At 44.7% G+C, this 6,000-nt stretch overlaps 1 protein-coding gene across 2 annotated transcripts in view; it reads left to right on the forward strand.

Moving 5' to 3' along the window:
* Positions 1–5,084, forward strand: part of CABCOCO1 (ciliary associated calcium binding coiled-coil 1) — an 80,458-nt gene extending 75,374 nt beyond the window's left edge. For both annotated transcript variants that reach the window (XM_039360012.1, XM_039360013.1), the window contains one exon: positions 4,612–5,084. The gene's annotated coding sequence lies outside the window, so the exon portion shown is untranslated. The remainder of the gene's footprint in view (positions 1–4,611) is intronic.
* Positions 5,085–6,000: the final 916 nt, after the last annotated feature.

Raw genomic sequence — 6,000 nt, forward strand, 5'->3', positions numbered from 1 at the left:
GGAACAATTGGAGGCGAGTCGCTTAATACGAAATAAACGTACAACAGGCGACAGTGCTTATTTCCTGCACATGCTTTGGAAAAATGAAGTGACCTTTGGATCTTGCTAAGAGGTGTCCGTCCTTCCTCCCAGCTCTGAATAAAAGCTTTGCATTGCCTCGTGTTGCTGTTTCCACAAAATGGATTTCTTTAGCCTGCCGTGATTGGGTCTTTTGAAGAAAATGATAAAGTAAAAGGCATATTTTTTTCAGCAAAGGACGTTAGCCTTATTTTTCCCAAAGACGGCAAGACAGAAAACAGACGGCTTCGAGCACTGGTGGAGTTCCAGCTGTGAAATAATTATTTGGAGGCAGAAAGTCCCTCCCTTGTTCTTCATTCCAATTATTCTTTCTCAACCATACTTCCAATAAAAAAAATCCCCATCATCCAGCATAATTTTACACAACCGGCCTCTTCGCCCACTTTTTTGTCCTGGCATCTTGGAAGTCTAGGTGCATTTGAGGACCAGCCTGCACCTCTATCGCGACCGTCCCCATTGCACAGGAAAGGGCCTATGCCCACGGGAAAGTTGAAAGAATGTGGGTTGAGGTTCGTTTCAGGCTGTCTACAGCAGGGCTTTTCAACCAGTGGTACGGGTACCACCTGTGGTACATTGGCACCTGGCAGGTGGTACGCGACCATCCTAGAAAAGTGGTAGCGGGGGAGGGGAATGAGCTGAACCGGCGGCAGCACCGCACAAGCCTGAGCGAGAGATGGCTGGAGCTGCAGGGCTGTCAGGGCTTAGCGGAAGCGCCAGGATCCGCACCAGGCTCCAGCTGGAGCTCAGCACTGATCCTGGCGCTTCTGCTGAGCCCAGAAGAAGCGCCGATCAGCTGGAATGTTGCAGCATCTCCAGGATCTTGTGATTTAGATTCAGATGCCTGGCAACTGATTCGTATTTATGACGGTCACAGTGTCCCAGGATCATGTGAAGTGACTAAAACCTGCTGCAACCACCCAGCAGACGGGGGGAATAAAAACCAAACACCCCCCCACCCCAACCCCGCTGCCAATCCTCAACAGAAATACAACAATGAAAACCTTGGACAGGAGGAAGAGCGCCGCTGGGTGGGCAGGAAGGTGTCTTGCTTGGCTGTGGCGTGGGGGGCACTTTTTTCAGTGTCATCGTAACTTCGAACAGTCACTAAGCGAACTGTTGTAAGTCGAGGCCTACCTGTACTTCATCAGTCTTTTCCTTTTTGGGGGGGGGTCATCAAGTTTTTGACATCTTGCTAGGCGACGGGTGGTACTTGGATGTTGCCATATCCTAAAAGTGGTACAATGGGTGAAAAGGTTGAAAAGCCCTGGTCTACAGGTTTGGTTCAACGAACTGTCTCTGTGCAAAGTGGAAAGCGCCAATATCAAAATCCTAAGAAAAGGTTGTAGGGAAACATTTTGCACTTTCGAACCCGAAAATCAGACCTGGAGCGGAGTCTTGCTACAAGGATCCACAATGTTTGGGATGATGCATAGATGCAGGGCTTACACCAAGAAATTTTGCAGTTAAGATACAGGTATGGTTAGAGACGATGACTAAAAACAGATTTTAAACCAGAATTGTTTTTGTTAGGAATAACAGGAGCTAACTATGAGAAGGAGAGCGGATATCTAATACAACGTGTATTAACAGCAGCAAGAATTGTATTTGCCCAGTTTTGGAAAAATGAAAACTTACCAACTGAAGAAGTATTAATTAAGAAAACGTTAGAATGTACAGAAATGGATAGATTGACTTTAGAGATTAAAGAGAAAGAAGACTCAGTTTACTTTAGAACATGGGATAACTTTTATCAGTGGGTAGAAAAACGAATTAGAGAGAAAGGGATGTGATATGTAATTCTGAATACATATTAGTAAGAAGGATATTATGGATTGATTCATTAATGCTGCTTATGATAACTAATCGTATTTACTATTGTTATCTATTATACTAATTATTGTTATTTAAATCTATGTACCCAGAAAATATTCTGTTTGCTAAATATTGAAAATGTTACTGGGGGATAACCCCAACCCTGACCCCAACCCCAACCCCGACCCCTACCTAACCCTAACCCTGACCGCAACCCCAGCCTAAACCCTGACCTAATCCCGACCCCATTTTATCCCGAATCCTATAAAATCTAATAAAACTTTAAAAAAAAAAAAGAAATTTCATCTGGCAGTTGTAAAGCCACATCTGAAAACTGTTGAGGGCTCCTAGCTAAGACACAGTGCTGGGCTGCATTAACAGAGGGATAGAGTCAAGATCACGCGAAGTATTAATACCACTTTACAATGCCTTGGTAAGGCCACACTTGGAATACTGCATCCAGTTTTGGTCACCACGATGTAAAAAAGACTCTAGAAAAAGTACAGAGAAGAGCAACAAAGATGATTAGGGGCCTGGGGGCTAAAACATATAAGGAACGGTTGCTGGAATTGGGTATGTCTAGTTTAACGAAGAGAAGGACGAGGGGGGACATGATAGCAGTCTTCCACTATCTCAGTGGCTGCCCCAAAGAAGAGGGAGTCAAGCTATTCTCCAAAGCACCTGAATGCAGGACAAGAAGCAACAGATGGAAACTCATCAAGGAGAGAAGCAACCTAGAACTAAGGAGAAACCTCCTGACAGTTAGAACAATTAACCAGTGGAACAACCTGCCTCCAGAAGTGGTGAATGCTCCAACACTGGAAGTTTTTAAGAAGAGACTGGACAACCATTTATCCGAAATGATGTAGGGTTACCTACCTGAGCAGGGGGTTGGACATGATGACCTCCAAGGTCCCTTCCAACTTTATTATTATTATTATGGATCATTGCACAGTCAGCCAGATGTTCAGACTGGATTTGGCATTTTGTCTACCTATCGAGTCCTTACCCAGGACCTGGGATAGGCAGATGTGGATGTTTGATGGTATTACAGATATCGTCGCAGGATGGAAGCAGTTCCTAGTAAGGCTGCCTTTTGCAATTGACTAATAGCGAATTTGTCAATGCCAATGGTGTTCAAGTGGTGCTCCAGTTGTTTTGGGATTGCACCCAAGAAACCTATGACTATTGGTACTACCCTTGCTTGCTTTTGCCACAGTCTTTCTATATTATTATTATCGATCATCGCACAGTCAGCCAGATGTTCAGACTGGATTTGGCATTTTGTCTACCTATCGAGTCCTTACCCAGGACCTGGGATAGGCAGATGTGGATGTTTGATGGTATTACAGATATCGTCGCAGGATGGAAGCAGTTCCTAGTAAGGCCGCCTTTTGCAATTGACTAATAGCGAATTTGTCAATGCCAATGGTGTTCAAGTGGTGCTCCAGTTGTTTTGGGATTGCACCCAAGGAGCCTATGACTATTGGTACTACCCTTGCTTGCTTTTGCCACAGTCTTTCTATTATTATTATTATCGATCATCGCAGTCAGCCAGATGTTCAGACTGGATTTGGCATTTTGTCTACCTATCGAGTCCTTACCCAGGACCTGGGATAGGCAGATGTGGATGTTTGATGGTATTACAGATATCGTCGCAGGATGGAAGCAGTTCCTAATAAGGCTGCCTTTTGCAATTGACTAATAGCGAATTTTGTCAATGCCAATGGTGTTCAAGTGGTGCTCCAGTTGTTTTGGGATTGCACCCAAGGAGCCTATGACTATTGGTACTACCCTTGCTTGCTTTTGCCACAGTCTTTCTATTTCTATTTGTAGGTCTTTGTATTTTGTTATCTTCTCCAGTTCTTTCTCTTCTATTCTGCTGTCTCCAGGCACTGCCACGTCCACTATCCAGACTTTTTTGTCTTTCTTATCGACAATTGTTAAGTCTGGGGTGTTATGTTGCAGGTGCTTGTCTGTTTGAATTCTGAAGTCCCAGAGCAGTTTAATTTTATCATTTTCTATGACTTTCTCTATTTTATGATCCCACCAGTTTTTGCTTACAGGCAAATGATATTTTTTGCAGATCTTCCAATGCACCATTGTTGCTACTTTGTCATGCCGCTGCTTGTAATCAGTCTGTGCAATCTTCTTGCAACAGCTTACCAAGTGGTCCACTGTTTCTTCAGCTTCTTTGCATAGGCGGCACTTACTGTCTGTTGCTGTCTTCTCAATTTTGACTTTGTATGCATTTGTCCTTAAGGCTTGGTCTTGTGCAGCCAGAATTAGTCCCTCGGTCTCTTTCTTCAATTTTCCTGCTCTTAGCCATTGCCAGGTTTTATTATTATCTGCTTTCCCAGCTATTTTTTTCATGTATTGGCCATGTAGTGCTTTGTCTTCCCATGCCTCTATTCTGTTCTTCATTTGGTCTTTCTTGTAGGCCAGTTTGGTCTCTCCAGTAGTTAGTAAGCCTTCCTGATATACTAATTTCAGTGCATCTTCATCATTGTTCTTCAGATATTCTTCCAAAGCCATTTTTTCTTCTTCAACCATCTGATGTACTTGTAGCATTCCACGCCCACCTATTTGCCTTGGTAGATAAAGTCTATCAATGTCACTGCGTGGATGAAGGGCATGATTCATTGTCATTATTTTTCTGGTATTATTATTATTATTATTATTATTATTATTATTATTATTATTATTATTATTATGTGACAGGTCCTTGTGCTGGAGGGAGTCCGGATGGCAGAGGCCTTAAGGAAGTCGGCATTGGCAGAGGTGCCACTGGGAAGTCCACCAAGCCAAGAGAACTTGAGAGAAATTTTGCTCCTCGTGCCAGGACTGAAACCTGGCAAAGTGCATGTGTCCCTCTGGACTATCCACACACCTTCTTGGATTTGAAGTTTTGTGCCAGCTGCCACGTGCCAGCTGCTGCTCCCTCCCGTTTAACTGGTCTCCTCTCCCCTAAATGTTTTTTAACTGTAGATGTTCTTCCGCCTAAGCCAGGAAGCTTATTTAACTTAATAAATTAATGCTGCTTGGGGAACAGCAGGAGATTCTGAGTTTTCAAAAAGGCCCAATTGCTTTATGGGTTTATTAAGCTGCCGCCGTTTCTCTTCCTCTCCTGAAAATAGCGTTTTATTAGAAGCTTAACTCTGAAATGTTGAAAAGGAAAGCACAGAGCCATTACAACATTATCTAAATTCCTTTCACTCCATCTCCTTTCTCCCCCCCCCCCAGGTATTCATACCCAGAACCGCAAGCAGGCTCTGCAGGATAAAAGCCAACTTATGATTCAATTGGAATTTAAATCCCCGTGTTGTTGTTGTTTTCCCAGGTAGCACGGCGAGGGGAGGACGTGATGTTGCCAGAGGAACTGTGAATCATATATTCTTGCAAATTGCCCATTATCGGCAATAATGTCTCTGCATTTGGAGATGGAGATACATCCCCAGCTGGACAGGAGAGACAGCAGGCTGCAAAGATCTTCTTCCTGAGCCCCTAATTCAGGGCCACGGCACTTCTCGACTTTAAAAACGAGGTGCTGCTATTGACTGCAAAAGGAAGTCTTACTGACCTCTTAGGACCCCAATCAGCAAGGCCCAAGGGCGAGGCACAGAGTGGGCAGCCAAAGGGAGAGAGGATTAAAAGCAGGATTCAATGGGAAATGTTCCAGGGGTTTCCTAGACCAGGGCTTTTCAACCAGTGGTACGGGTACCACCTGTGGTACATTGGCACCTGGCAGGTGGTACGCAACCATCCTTGAAAAGTGGTAGTGGGGGAGGGAAATGAGCTGAACCGGTGGCAGCACTGCACAAGCCTGAGCGAGAGATGGCTGGAGCTACAGGGCTGTCAGGGCTCAGTGGAAGCACCAGGATCAGTGCCAGGCTCTAGCTGGAACTCGGCGCTGATCCTGGTGCTTCTGCTGAGCCCTGAAGAAGCACCAATCAGCTGGAAAGCAGCGCTGATCCTGGCACTTCTGCTGAGCCCAGAAGAAGCGCCGATCAGCTGGACTGTTGCAGCATCTCCAGGGTCTTGTGATTTACATTGAGATGTTTGGCAACTGATTCATATTTATGACGGTCACAGTGTCCCAGGGTCATGTGA

This window comes from Crotalus tigris, unplaced genomic scaffold (assembly GCF_016545835.1).
Source record: "Crotalus tigris isolate CLP2741 ecotype Arizona unplaced genomic scaffold, ASM1654583v1 scf7180000019147.1630427, whole genome shotgun sequence".
Lineage (NCBI taxonomy): Eukaryota > Metazoa > Chordata > Lepidosauria > Squamata > Viperidae > Crotalus > Crotalus tigris.